This window comes from Sander lucioperca, chromosome 3 (assembly GCF_008315115.2).
Source record: "Sander lucioperca isolate FBNREF2018 chromosome 3, SLUC_FBN_1.2, whole genome shotgun sequence".
Taxonomy (NCBI): domain Eukaryota; kingdom Metazoa; phylum Chordata; class Actinopteri; order Perciformes; family Percidae; genus Sander; species Sander lucioperca.
Window position 1 is genome coordinate 12,687,159 of NC_050175.1, and position 14,784 is coordinate 12,701,942.

General features: G+C 39.7%; 1 protein-coding gene across 2 annotated transcripts in view; it reads left to right on the forward strand.

The window, feature by feature from the left end:
• cd276 (CD276 molecule) overlaps positions 1–14,559 on the forward strand; it is a 75,754-nt gene extending 61,195 nt beyond the window's left edge. Inside the window, exons 8-9 of one of the 2 annotated variants that reach the window (XR_004101898.2) lie at positions 953–1,010; positions 13,685–14,559. The gene's annotated coding sequence lies outside the window, so the exon portion shown is untranslated. The remainder of the gene's footprint in view (positions 1–952; positions 1,011–13,684) is intronic. The other variant, XM_031281551.2, reaches the window with a different exon arrangement.
• The last annotated feature ends 225 nt before the right edge of the window (positions 14,560–14,784 follow it).

Below are 14,784 nucleotides of genomic sequence, written 5' to 3' on the forward strand. Positions count from 1 at the left end.
CAATTGCCTGGTGTTCTCAGCAGTAATGCTCTGGAGGACGCAGTACCTCTGTAGGTTATGTGTAAGTGCTGCTGTAATCAGGCTAGGTAGGCTGCATTAATTCAGCAGACAGTGGTGAATATGAGAAGTCTTGACATTTTGATTTTAGGTATCACAGGGACACTGGCTGATATGACAAATCTATTTCATTTTATCAGGCATGCAAACATAAATGTCCTGGCCTTTTCAAAGCCAGTCTAAGAGTCTGAATAATGGTAAACATGTAAGGTGTGAGTCGTGTCTGTCTGAAACTATGCATATTCAGTGTCATCTTCATGAAGTTTTCAATCTGCCAACTTCAGCTTGTGATGAGCTGCAGCAGAGCATTTTGGGAGCCTTACAAAATAGGTTTTATAGCATCCTTTTGCTACTTTCAATGTGCCACTGTTTTTTTGTGGCTGTTTGTCTTGAACATGACATGTAAGTGCACCTCATTCAAATATATTATATTTTGGAGGAGAGAGAGATACATTCTCTGCTACTTGCACAGTAGTTACATATTCTTTGTTTCCTGTTGGCATTGGTTGAACAGATAATGTCACTAACTTTGTCATGCTAAAATATTGCAGTGGTAGTTTTACTTTTTTCGTTGACAAGAAGACTTGCAGCATGATCACAACCCCCCACCTTGCAGTCTCGCCCTTGATAAGCTAATTAAAATGCACCAAAATATATTTATCGGTTAAAGTAATGTTGGTTGAGTGACACTTCATCAGTCTTAAATATGGACAATCTATGGAAACAATGCGAAGTATAAAAATGGCCCCTATAGTAGCACAAAATATATTTTACAGTATGATTCTATGCTCAATGATGATTTTTTAAAGAATATATATTAATAATAATAATAATAATAATAACAATAATATTAAGTAATAAGGCAAAGTATACTCTTTGTTTGTACTATGCTCAGACATTCAGTGCCATGGACAGTTCCACTTCTCACACAGTAGAAGAAGGTGGTTAGGAAGGTGAGCAAAGCTAATCTCAAATGGACTGTTGATATTGATTGTTAACATGTTTCCTTATTTTAATGCTCATTTGTTCCTTTTGCATTTTTTCTTTTATTGGAGAGTCCTCCATATTAAAGAGGCAGACAGGAAGGTGCTCCAAGTTGGATATATATCTGGGTACTGGCTGGCTTGATTTGAACTGTGGTCTGTTCTGGATTAGTAGACGACCCAGAAACCCTCTGTCTTGATAACAGGGAACACAGACAAACAGATTAGTAACTGGATTCTCCCTGTAGGACATGTGGAGAATTGTTATCGTAATCTAGGAAATGGTGTGACCAAACAGAGGAACCTCATTGGTACAGTTGCGTTATTGTACATGGAATCATCAAAGAAAATATACCACATATGGTATCTTTGGAGTACTTTCCTTCTCTTGACTCCTGATATCACTTCACCTCTATCTCTGTGTGTTAGCTCCTGCTGGGCACATGAAAAGGTGGAGGTGGACCATTTTGCTGCAGTGTGGATTGACTCACCTATGAGTGACCCCTGGCCAGTGAAGACTGGTCAGTTCTCCCTCTTTTAGCTGCTATTCACCCCCATTTTTCTAAACCAATAGAAATCCAGATGTCCTTTGAAGACCAGGATACCTATACTTTATACTCTATCCATTTATACTCTGTTTGTATCTTTGTAAGAGTCTTAGGGCCCTCAGTTGTGTTTTGCTGTTTCAGTATCGTCACCTTGTGTTGGGACATCATTCTTGTTTTCATTTTTCTTTAGTATTTCTTCAGTCTCCAGTTGTGAAAACAGCTTTCTCTTGACCATCTTTGAATGTTGGGTAACTAGTTGTTTCTCAGAGAGTGAGGATGATGGTGTATTTTCCCCACTTATATTGTCAGACTGAAGGTTGACTGTGTAGCAGTATTCCTTATTTTTTAATGACTCCGCTCTAGTAGCAGGCTGAGCTGGACCAAGAGCAGCAGCATTTCAGAAACTGATAGGAGCCTGGGTGCTGGCAGTGCCTGTGGCCATTGGGAAGAGAAATGGGACACTCCCACTGGCCCCATATTCACTCGACCATGGCCAGCCTGTGTCAGACACTATATACCTTCCTGCACCCAGTACATGGACCTCTATAGGCCAGGAAAGCCCAAAACCTTGGAGCTATTTTGGGAAAGCTCCCGTGGAATAACCAACGAAGGACAGGAGTTGGAAGGGCAGAGGATATTTTTGTGTTCAAATCTTTTTCTTTTTGAAGAGAAAAATAATTTTCTCTTTTGTTGAGACATACATGTTTTGATGTTGGATGCTGACATTTCTAGAGACATTTTAGAGGCACTCCATCAACTTTGATTTGACAGATATTGTTGAAGTGTTTTGTCTCTATGGCGCTGGTGTGATAACAGGATGTTGTAGCTGATTTGTCTTTTGTTAGAAAAAATGAGAATGAGAAAATGAGAAATGTTGCTATTGGTGAATATTTCCTGCTGTTTAGGACCATTTAAAATGTATTCTACTAACAAGGGAAACCTGTACTAAAGTTCCCCACAGAAGCTTACTTAGAAGCAGTACAGATTTAATGTACTGTGTATATTTGAGCTTGTGACCGGGAGGTCGTTGGTTCAATCCCCAGACTGACTAGGTAAAATCTGGGTGGGGAAAGTGAAAGAGCAGCGCTTGTCCCTCCCTCATTACCACCACTGAGGTGCCCTTGAGCAAGGCCCGTAACCTCCAACCGCTCCAGTGGAGCTGCTCAGTGGCCAGCAGATCAGATTGTAGTGGTTGTACTGGGCAGCTTCCAGGTATGACTGTATAACTGTGTGAATGTGATCAGGGCGTTCCTGCAAAAGAGAGGTTGCTTCTCAGTGAACCTTCCCTGAATAAATAAAGGTTTAAAAAAAAAAAATATATATATATATATATATATATATATATATATATATATATATGTATGTATGTATGTATATATATATATATATATATGTGTGTGTATATATATATATATATGTATATATATATATATATATATGTATATATATATATATATATATGTATATATATATATATATATATATATTTGGTGTCCGTGTGTGTGCAGAGAAAAATAAAGTAGATGATACTGCTCTTTAGCACCACTGTCTATGAGTCACAGTTACTTCTATCTCACATTAGCGTACAGTATGGACCCACTGTATCTGTTCTTCACAGCTACTCTAACATTAATAACCAGCAGTTTCGGTTGTGTGAATACTTTTTATTACTTTTTATTGGACAGTTACAGCTTGTTTTTATTAGACCCTGACTGGTCATTGCCATAAAGCCGCAGCATGCAGAGTGAGTAGAAGATGATGGAAGGTGCAGAAAGTAATTTCCTGTAACTAGCCAAAATAAAGTCTGGTTAGTAGGAGTCAAAGAGAGGACATTTGTCATTACTGTAGTATCCACTGACCTTCACCGGGACTGTTATTGCTAGGTAATATCCTGCAAGCCCCTCGACCTCTCTGCTGCTGAATCATCCTGGATCAATTATTGTAATATTTGTGTGGCAGTTTTGCTATCGATTAATGCATTTATGCAGAGTGCAGCATATCTTATTTAATAAAGCAAGGCTCGGCATTTAATTAAGTAGTTTCAGAGTGAGGCGGCACTTTGTTTTCATAAACCTTTGCCTTATCGATACGTGTTCCTTCGTGACTTATGTTTACCCACTCAAACTTTTATTGTTTCATTACTGGCAGATAACATAGTAAATGGCTATCTGCAGCACACTCAGGGCTAGATTTATCAAGCCGTTTTCGCCTGTTTCCAGGCGTTAATTGTTCGCAAAGACTGACTTAACCGAAGCGGGATATTTACAAACAGGGCGCACTTGGGTAAAGTCGCAGATTGCCTGCCACATGAGCATGAAGAGACAAGTAGCACTTTCAATATGCGTTCGTGGGAGGGTCATGGGGAAAGTGGGAGTTCCACCCAAAAAGGTGGGAGGATACGCGTAAAGTGCACCTAATTATATATTCCGCGGTATTTACAAAGTCTGCCAGTAAGAGCGTGCCTCTATTCTGCGGGGGAAATTCTCCGCCTCTTAAAAGCAGGTCTAAACCAGGAAGCGCGTTTTCCTGTGTGTAAAATTTACCTTATTCAATGGCAGCAGACATTGATAAACAACTATGCGATTATTTAACTATATAACATTCTCTTTAATTAACCTCATCGTTTGGGTTGACATATAAATTATATAAACATATGTATACATACATAAAGCCAACACAACAGTATCATAACAGCCCACACATGCCTTCATTCTCTACAGAGATCTCAGCAGTATCTATGCCGTCCACACCTTCCACCTGTTCGGCAACAAGTGTTTGCTGCATCACCTCTTCAATAGTAGATAGCGAGATTTCTGGTGGACCTGAACCAGTTCTCCTTGATTGTGCCTGGTTGTACGCTACCTTCTCTTCTGCACTTTATGTCTTGCCACCGTTTTTTTACCTCCTCCACTTCTCTCTTGTAGATGATAACGAGTTGATTTTATTTGTTATGGCAATCCAAATCGAATTTTTTTTCCAAGGGTGTGGATGTTCTGCCCTGTAATATGTTCAGGTTTGTTGTTACTTCATGCACTAATAGGTCAATTTCATCGTCACTAAATTTAAGCTTGTGCTTTCTTTTTCCCGTAGGAAGATCCATGATAGATACATGCGGGCCCATTCTTTGCTCTTTTAGAGGGGCGGTAATTACGCTAGAGGGCGGAGTATGTGCTGATTGCCTGATGGGTGTCAGGTTTGATAAATACTACGCAAAATGAGGAAGCATAGCGTGCGCTATTACCAAACTTGCATAAACAGATGCAGCGTAAACTGCGCTAGTGTTAGTAAATCTACCTCTCAATATTTAGTAGATTGTTGCCATCGTTAGTGGTTTAGACGTGTGCTATTAGAGATACTACATACTGATCATTATGGCAACTTTGTGGTTCTGGGAACTTAAACATTAGTAGAAGTAGTTGTGTTCAATGAATAAAATGTGTTATTCTTCCAAGAACAGAATTCTGTAAGCAGGATGTAAAGGAGGGGTTTTCTTTAAAGTAAGTCGTGATTTTATACTCATCCCCTTTATGTATGTAGGGAGATGGTTGGTCATACTAATTCCCCCTCCTCTTAATTCTGACACTGCAGAGTTAACTCCCTGCAGGCCAACACCACTGTCATAAATTGTTGTAGGACATACTCCAGCAACAATCAAAATCAGCCAAAGGTAATGTGATGCTTCAGAAGACTTGGTGAATCAGCTGGTTATTTTCCAAAGTTATCTTTTTAGTCTGAAGTTCCCTCTTTGCAAATGCCAGTGGAAGGATACTACTCATTGATAGTTGCATAACCACAGTGTCTGAACAATGCTGGTTCCAGCAACATTTGAATAAAAATGCTGAATATCAGTGTTGTTTGTCTTTGGGCACTGGAGTTATGACCTTTGTTCATAAACTGCAATGATTGTTAAAAGTCTTTTTTGTTCTCTCCATGTGTAAAGGGTCAATTAAACTTTCTGCACTGTATTGTGTAGAACCTTTGCCTGGACAGAGATGGCTGCAAAGGAGAAGAGAATAAATATTCAAAGGCAGACATGATAGGAATAAAGAAAAGTCAATGAAATGTGGAGCAGCATGGACGATCCCGGTCATCTACCTGACGACTTTCGATGAATTCCAATGAGAGACATTCCATTTTTAAAGATAGGCCCTATAGGTGCAATTAGTGCTACATAATGGCCCTTTCCCAGCTCCTTCAGCAGAGTTGTGAAATGTTGATTTAATTTGCCCCTATATATTCACTTAAACTCTGAAGAATAGATCTCGTTGTTATAGTCATTTGCAGAAATAGCTCAGGGTTTACTCTGTCATGGTTTTATAAGTACTGGCTGCATATAAGGGAGTCCTTTCTCAAAGGATGGGGACAAGATAAAAAGTGAAATTTGAAAAGGACAAAACTAGTTTAAATGTATTTTAAAAGCCTGCTGCAGCTAGGTATTCGAGATGGGATGTGAGCTCTCTGATGATTTTTTTAGTTGGTAAGAAAAAGAGTGACGGACTAGGTGAGACAGAGGGGGGCTCCCCCAGTTCCTCTCTGCTGTATGTGGCAGGTGACGCCCTGCAGACACTGATGTTGTCAGACAGGACACTTACGTTGGACTCTCTCCAGGGAGGTGTCTTGAAGTAGAGTCTGACTCGCTATTCCAGTATCTCTGATCTCTGCATTATTTATGCTTTTGTCTCAGCCATTTATCAGCATTTTTATACCTCGCAGCCTCATTCTACAGTACATCTCCTGTAATGGAATAGGCTGCAGCGATGATAGCCTCTGAGGGAAGCCAATAACCGAATATAGTAGCTCATATTGATATCAGAAAACTGTGGAATGGACAAGTGTGCTGCGTAGCAGTCTCTGCATACTGTTTAGGACCTTGGCAAACATCCATTCACATCAAAATAGTGCATTGAAAAATAAAATATAACAAGGAAAATGCTGTGCTGGCTCCACTTTCTTACCTTTATATTAATTTTTTTAGAACATGAAACTGGTAATATGTGAGCTGTGCTTGGAGCAGCACAGCAACTGAATCTCTGATCAATGACAGCTAATGAACACGGCAGGAGTTCTGCTCTGTTTGCCTCTCGACAGAGAGCTGCCTTCTCCAGAGAGCTCTTTTTTTCTCCCGTTTTTGCCAGAAAAGCACAGGAGCCTCCATTGAAACCAACTGCCTCTGGGCTCAATTAACTAACATAGATTACTCATAATGCAGATGAGAGACTGTGTACAAGATCAGCAGTGTGGTGATGTTGAAAAACACACAAATGGTGCATGCAAGGATACAGACAATTGGGACACTGTGAATCTGAGATATGCCATCAATGTATATTTAGTAAAAACTGCTCAACAAAGGGCCGTAACAAGCAAAATAATGTACTCTATCTACTTTAATAAAAGTGATTATCCCAACAATGAAAACAGACATTATTTGCATGCACAAACATCTATTCCCTGAGGCTATTTTATAAGGCTCTATGCACCAAAGTACATCAGAGGGTGCAATGAAAACCGATACATAGTGTGTGTGTGTGTGTGTGTGTGTATATATATATATATATATATATATATATATATATATATATATATATATATATATATATATATATATATATATATATATATATATATATAAAGCAAAAGGCTGCACTGAATCTACTGTATAGTCTCCACGATAACCTGTAATTCTGTTAAATGTTGCAAACATGCAGCAGGCAGCAACACTTATGATCCCCGCAGCAGAGCTAATGCAGCAGATATATGTTTTGCAGCAATGACATGGTTTGCTTTGTGTGTGGTCACCAGGCCATGGCCATTGTCATAAAACAAATTAGCATCCCTCACTCAGGCCAATCACTGTTAGTTTTTCCTACCTAGTAAAACACGCTTTCTGAACAGTCGTCAAATTCAAGAATCTCTACTGTTTTTGGCAACATGATGAGTCTTTCTCTAAAAGCTCAGAATGTTTGCACTTTCGAAATGTTCCGTTCACGGCAACCAACACTGCCCAGCATAAAGTTTTTTAAACCTAAATTAGTCTAGACACAAGTAGTAGTTTTTAAATGGATCCCAGCCTATTGTTTACAAAGTATTGCTACCAAACAGAATCTGTTCAGCACCAGAGGATTTACAGATGGCACAAACCTAAATAATGAACAGCTCCCCACTGTTTTGGGAGATGCTAAACATGGTGCTTATTGAATGGCGAGATTACTTTTATGTGTCGCTTTCTGAAGTGTGCACACATTATCGTGAGACTGCAGGCAAAGTAGCACATGCTCAGATGAAGGGAGCTTGCAGTAGATGGGCACTGTAGAAGTAGATTAACTAATGAGATAAGAAGGACCATGATCATACATGCAGAGCAAGCCATTCAAAATCAAGTGCACAGAAATTATGCTGTTGAAATGCACTTGATGAAACTGACTTGAGAATGTTGTGGAATGTGTTTTCTTTCAACTAAAACATCAGATGTGATTGTGTCACATGCAGCTTATTAGTGGTGCACTAAACTGAATATTCAACCTGTCAGTCAGTTAGAAATTATACTTTCACTCTCATTTACTCCGGTTGGACATTATTTAAAATGACCTGTGTATTCAGGCCACTGTTTATTACGTCTGGCTTTTTTCATTGATGTCTCTAGTCTGTGGTGTTTTTTAAGCAATTACCTGAGTGTCTGTGTCATTTCCATCGCTCCATTTTTATAGTCTATAGCATTGGCCAAAACAAGGTGTAGAGACACAGTAGGGTATGGCTTAATGCTATAAAATGGGTACCAAATTATTTTTTACACATCATGAAACATTATCATATTCTACATTATTTAAAAATAACTAGAAATATATATACATAATACCACTAAAAATGGTAAATGTTCATCTACTATGGTTTGTGGTCGTGGTGTCACTGCAAAATGCAGCATTGACCTCTGTGCATACCCATGAAGGGCTAAAGTGTGCAATTAAATGGGGCTGAATGTAAACTCATCGACACGTCACAGTCTTTCAGCCATTGCTTGGCTCTGCTCAGTTCAGCTTATAGGGTGACAGTCACCTTCATGCAGCATCAAGGGAACAGCACAGGTGCAAGACGGACACTTGTCATGTCATCCTGTGCGACTCTTAATATCCATCCAGATTTACATACTGAGAATATAAGTGATTTAGGGTAAATGATTGACTTGCCTCTTGAGGTGGCCGGCATCCCAGTGTGAGCGCAGGATATATGTGACTCTTTCTTTTCCACTCCTTCTACCTTTCTCCTGGTACTGAGTCACCTCGCCTTTGGGGCTTACCACAGGAGTCTCTATAAATGATCCTTTAGACTGAAGTGGAGAATCAAGATTAATGCACTTTCACGTCCCACCCAGGCTCCAGGGGAAAAACTCTTATAATTAACACCAGGGGGGCTGCAGGCTGCTTTTGGAGAGAGGTCGAGGGTGAGGTTCCTCGACCGTTGAAAAAGAGCTGATAAAGGTGTGAGATTTTTAGAGCGTGATGTATGCTGCTGCTTTGGAATAATAGTGGAGTGGTAACAGAATGACCTGCCAGACACCTCACTCTGGCTTACTGCTATGAGGACCAAGTGGAGGGGCAAGAGCTGCTGCATTACTGCATCATTCATAGTGATCATTGTTATATATGTTGTGACCTATGTGAATTATCACTGAGGCAGACGACTGTTTTTTTCCCCAGCCTGCTCCCTCAGAGATTCCGATGTATTTTTGCATCACTGTTTAGTGTTAAGTAACTACAGGGAAAATGAGACACATGTACCTCTAATGAAATGTACCAGTCTAAAGAAATGGATGAGAAGATTGATACCACTCATGTCCATATGATTAATATAAAGCTACAGCCAGCAGCTGGTTAGCTTAGTTTAGCTCTGTTCAACAGTACAACATTCCACCTCCCAGCAGCTCTAAAGCTCACTATTTAATATGTTATATCTTGAATAGCTTCGTATGTATCCATGAGACAGAGAGTGGTATCAATATTCTCATCTAACTTTTGGCAAGAAAGTATATTTTCCAAAATATACGATTCCTTTAATAATCCAGCTTTAGAAGACATTAAATGAAAATAAACACTATTAAAAGCCTTTTTTCTCTGATACTTTACTGTATGTCCTCAGACACTTATCCTTAGCATTTAACCAATCAGATGTTAGACAGCAGCAGTGATGGTGTTTTTATCTATTGATTTTATTATTATCATATGTTTTAACTTACGATTGGACATTTCTAAAGTCACTATTGTTTTTATAACTGACTTCAAAACTTGTTTCAAAACGAGGGGGCTGAAAGAAGGGAGACACAATGCAATACTTAACTTTATTTGGTGATGTATTTGGAAGCATACACCACACAGTTTACTTGAAGGCTACTTCAATGCATGGTTAATACTAATAATAATATAACCTCTTATATCTCTTCCCACGCTGATGATACCAACCACTGTTTAGATATACTGTTTATCCCACCCCCCACCATTTGTGTTTTGCAGTCCCCACAGGATCTTATGTCCATTTCAGCTCTCTACTGTATATTGAGGCATGTAAGGCATTTGTTGATATGTAAATGCTCCATAAAAACAGATCTTTATACCATCTACGAGTAGTATACTTTCCATTCCGGCACAGATAAATTGTATGGTGTGTTTGATCATCTGGTAATGATCTTTACGTATCACAGAGGTTTAGCTGCTTCCTCATTATCCTGAATACTTCTCCAAGGTTATTCCCAAACATTTACTTTTATAGTCCCATTCCTGTTGTTTGTCTTTGATAGTAACTTTGATTGTTGTTATTTCTGTGCATGTGTCAAAAAGCAGCAGGCCTGCTGTTTTTTGAAAAAAAGGGGGTGAAGTTACCGACATGGAGAATGAAATATGGCACTTACATTTCAATGTAAATGAGGAAAGTAATGGGCACAGTGTGGATATACAGCGGTTCATTAGATTGAATCCACTGTGCCGCTGTATCTTTCACGTGAACAATCTCCTATAGCCCGAGGAAATTAGTGTGCAATCTCGTGTACCTGCTGTAAATGAATCTGTCCATCAGCTTGTGTCTCAGGTGTTGGAGCGCAGGAATGGTTCTGCCCTGCCACAGCTGCTTTGGGTTCTCAGACAGAGAGAAGCTGTTTGTTAAACACTAAAGTTGGACTTTACTTTTTGATTGCCTGTGTTAACAATCCCAGAAAAAAAATCTTTTCAGGTATGGTTGTTGCAAATTACTGTGCTGCAGATGTTCATCCAGTGTCTTGGTGAAGGTCTTTCATTTCATCTCTGACCTCTGGACTCAACAGCTAGCATATGACTCCTCTTTAAAGGGTAACTACCTTTTCTTTCAACCTTATTTTCCTATGTTTTTGTGTTTAAGTGACTGATGGGAACAACAATTTTTGACATTGGTCAAGTATGAAGCAAGGTCGCTGCAGTTGGCAGTGGAAAAACAAGCTACAATGTAAGTTAATAGGGCAATTGTCTAGCTTGTATTTACCGTCACAAAAGTACTCGTTTTGCCACTGACAGGCTCAGATTTATATTCCAAGTGTCTGACAACATTATGGAAAGACTCCCTTCAGAGATAGACCTTTAAAACCTCTTTGAGACCTTTCTGTTTAACCAGAAACAGCTCTGAAGTTGCAAGCCCTAACCCACCAGACTCCATTTAAAACAGCAATACTTTTAGCGTGTATAGAGTCAACATATTGTCACATGTAAATCGGTAAACTATGTGTTTATTTCAACCAAAACTAGACTTGTGACGGTTGGAAAAGTGGAAAGATGACCCAAAACGGCTTTAGTTTTATTTTGTGTATTTTACGCTTATATGCTAAAATGAGTGTTTAATGACATGGATTCTGGTGGGTTTAGCGAACGCGATTTCGCGGATGTTTTTATGTTTAAAAAAAGGATCTTACTCTTTAACAGAAAGGTCCACCTCCTTAGAAATCCTTTCCATAATGTTGCCAGACACTTAGGGCCTTTGCTAGTGTAAGACCGACACAGTTGTCAATTTCCCGTCCAGCGCCGCGTCGTTTAAATAGCAAATGCACCTGCGCCCATCTTTGCGCCCATGGGCATGCTGGTCTTACAGGGAGGTGTGTTCAGGTGCATTCTTGGAGTATTGCTATCTTGAGGCACTGGAAAGTGATCGCGCCATTGACCAACAAAAACCTGGTCTAAAGTCAATAGCGCAGCATTTCATTGTTATTTTAACAGCAAATTAGTAAAATGTGCCTAGGCTTATGCACAGCGCGCGCACACTATGCTTGTTACACACACACAGGGAAGCGCAGCAGCACGCAAACATGCAAAAGATTACAAATAAAAATATAACCGTGAAAATCCACCATCATAATAGCAATGCGCCAAGGTACAACACTCAACACACTGATAATCAGAGTGTCATCTCCCATTCACAAACCAATCAGAGTCTGATTGGTTTATTGTATGTTACGCCCAAAACACACCTATGAATTAATAAGACACTAAGTACAACCCTTTTGAACTGCCGTCAAACTAGCAAAAGTGGATTTGGACATGCCCTAAACGCACCTGCGCCATGCGCTTCACGCCGTGCGCTTAGATCGTTAAAATAGGGCCCTTAGAATATTAATCTGAGCCTGTCAGTGGAAAAACGAGCACTTTTGTGACAGTAAATACAAGCTGGACAATTGTCCCATTAACTTACATTGTAGCTTGTTTCGCTGCTGCCGACTGAAGCAATTTTGCTTAATACTGGACTAATTTCAAAGATTGTCATTCCCATCAGTCACTTAGACACGAAAACATAGGAAAATAGGGTCCAGGTTGAAAAAAAACAGTTAGCTTTTAAAATACAGATCCTTAGATCTCTCTAGAGGCACGTCGGTTGGGTTTGAATCTGATGAGAAAATGCATGAGTGAAAACTGTGTTGTGTTCATTTGGGTGATGAATAAGTCACCTTCTGAGAGGGAGAAAATGGAAGCCAGACTTTCAAATGTGGCGCTGCTCCGTAAAACAGATATTCTTCAGCGAGCTTTGCTATTTGCAAAGACTCCTATCATTTAGAATGACAGACTTTATTACTGTTTCAGTTTTTGCTTTAACATTTTGAAGCTGTGAGCAATGCCTTTAGGATTTATCCACTTCACACCAGCCTGTCATGTGTAAAATGTAATAAAGGTATGATAATGAGCATCAATTAGGAGGTTGAAAAACCTCACTAACAGAGCTATTTTTGTATTTCCCTGTGATTGATGAAATATTAGGATAGTAACTGCTTCAAACATGAGTAGCGTAGAGTCATAACTATTCACGTTTATGGTATATCTAAATCAGAAGTAGATTCATGCAGTGCAGCTAGGGTCTTAATAGGACACAGAGCATGAGCAGAAGCTCAACTGTACTGATTATTAGCTGATCTCATTTATGTTGGATATCTCACTAGGAAACACAAATTAAAAGATCAGTCCTGATGGGCAAGTCCACTGTTTTCATTTAGAAGTCCAGTTGCATGCGGATATAGCTGACTGACTTGAATAATGTATCTAAAAGCCGAACCTCCAAGCATATAGCCAACTATATTGCTTTTAAAAGCTTCAAGTAGGAGAGCTTCATGTGTGACATAATTAAATTCCACCCAAGTTAATTCAAACTGTTTAATGATGCAGCGAGAACAATTTATTTCGCTGTGCCAGCGGTGGGATGGTCCGCAGGGGCTATGAGTGAGGAGAGGCATTAGAAGTTCAGAAAGACACTTGTGATACAGAGAGGAGGATGTGTAGATGGAGAGAGACTTGAAGGTTGTAGCATCCTTGGAAACCCATCTTCCTATTGGTGTGATTGTTTATTTAACAATACCACATTCGCTTTGTTTTCGTCATTTATTTTACTATTATTTATAAAGATAACAGTAGAAATGATGATTAGTAATCTGCACGTGAGACCAAATTTTACCAGTGGGATTAACTCTGCTTGCTTTAGTTATTGGGTAAGCTGTTGGTTCCTGTGACCCTGCTGCGGTGTTTCATTATTTTTCAAAGCTAATAACCTTTCCCACGGTGAGCAGTGTTGACATTATACGTATTGTGTTTTTGTGTCTTTTTCCAGGAGTCAAGGCCAGACGGCGGGTAGGAGATGAGTCTGGCGGGTAATCCCACTCCACCTATCCATCAACCTGGAGACTATTTCCAGCGTCCCCTACAGAATGTCAAAGCCTCGCTGAGCAGAAGATGAGTCCATCATCTTCTTTCTAAGACTTTCCCTCGAGTTTTCATCAAAACACATAAACACATCATGTGCCATTATTTTTCTATTGCCCTCCCCTCCGTTTCTGTCAGTGGAGGGCCGCGGCAGTGAGCGAACACAGTTGAGTGAGTTGTTCTATGCAAAGGAGAAGCTCTGTTTGAAAAGTACAGGATGTGACAGGATGCTTTCTCTGTCGCTGACATCACTCTGTATGGGTTGTGATGGGGCATGTGCCAGAGATCTCCTGTCTAATAGGAAGTGAGACACTTAAAGAGATGACCCTGCCTTAGTTGCCATCACTGTCTCTCTGCCAGGGAGGGAGCTTGGCTCTCCCATTACTCCTGCACTTGCTAATTAGCGTCTGTCGCTGAAGTAACTTGTACCTGTCAGTGTGCGCCGCTCTCCTATATTCAGTAACTTGAGGGAATTGAAATTGAATGCCAGCTAAGCTCCGACAAACTGCAAATGGTGCATGGGATACACCCTGATTTTCTCACTGACCTGACAGCCTTATATGTAAGAAATTGTTTTTAATGAATACAGAGTATCTCAGCTAGTTTCTACTGCTGGTGTGGAATGTTTTATCTCTTCCAGACTAGGGGCTGTACTGGTTATTTTATTGCATTTCTTTAGGTACTTGAGCAAGTCCATGTGCCATATTTTCTATTATGAATGCCAAAGCCATTTGTGTCAGATAGCCCAGTGCCTATTTACATTAAAGAGACATGGTGAAACTGCCTGGTCATTGGTAATTATTGGTCCCATTCCCGGGGCCACTTTGGGCTCGTTTAGGCAGAACAAGGTCGAGTTTATTACAGACATTTCTTCACCCACAGGATTAGCCATGCTGCTCAAATTCATCCTTCCACTTTTCCATTAGTTGATTTATCTGCCAACTAGACTATTCTACATAATGAGTAAAACATGAATTATAGTCAAAGCAATACAAATATTTCATTTAC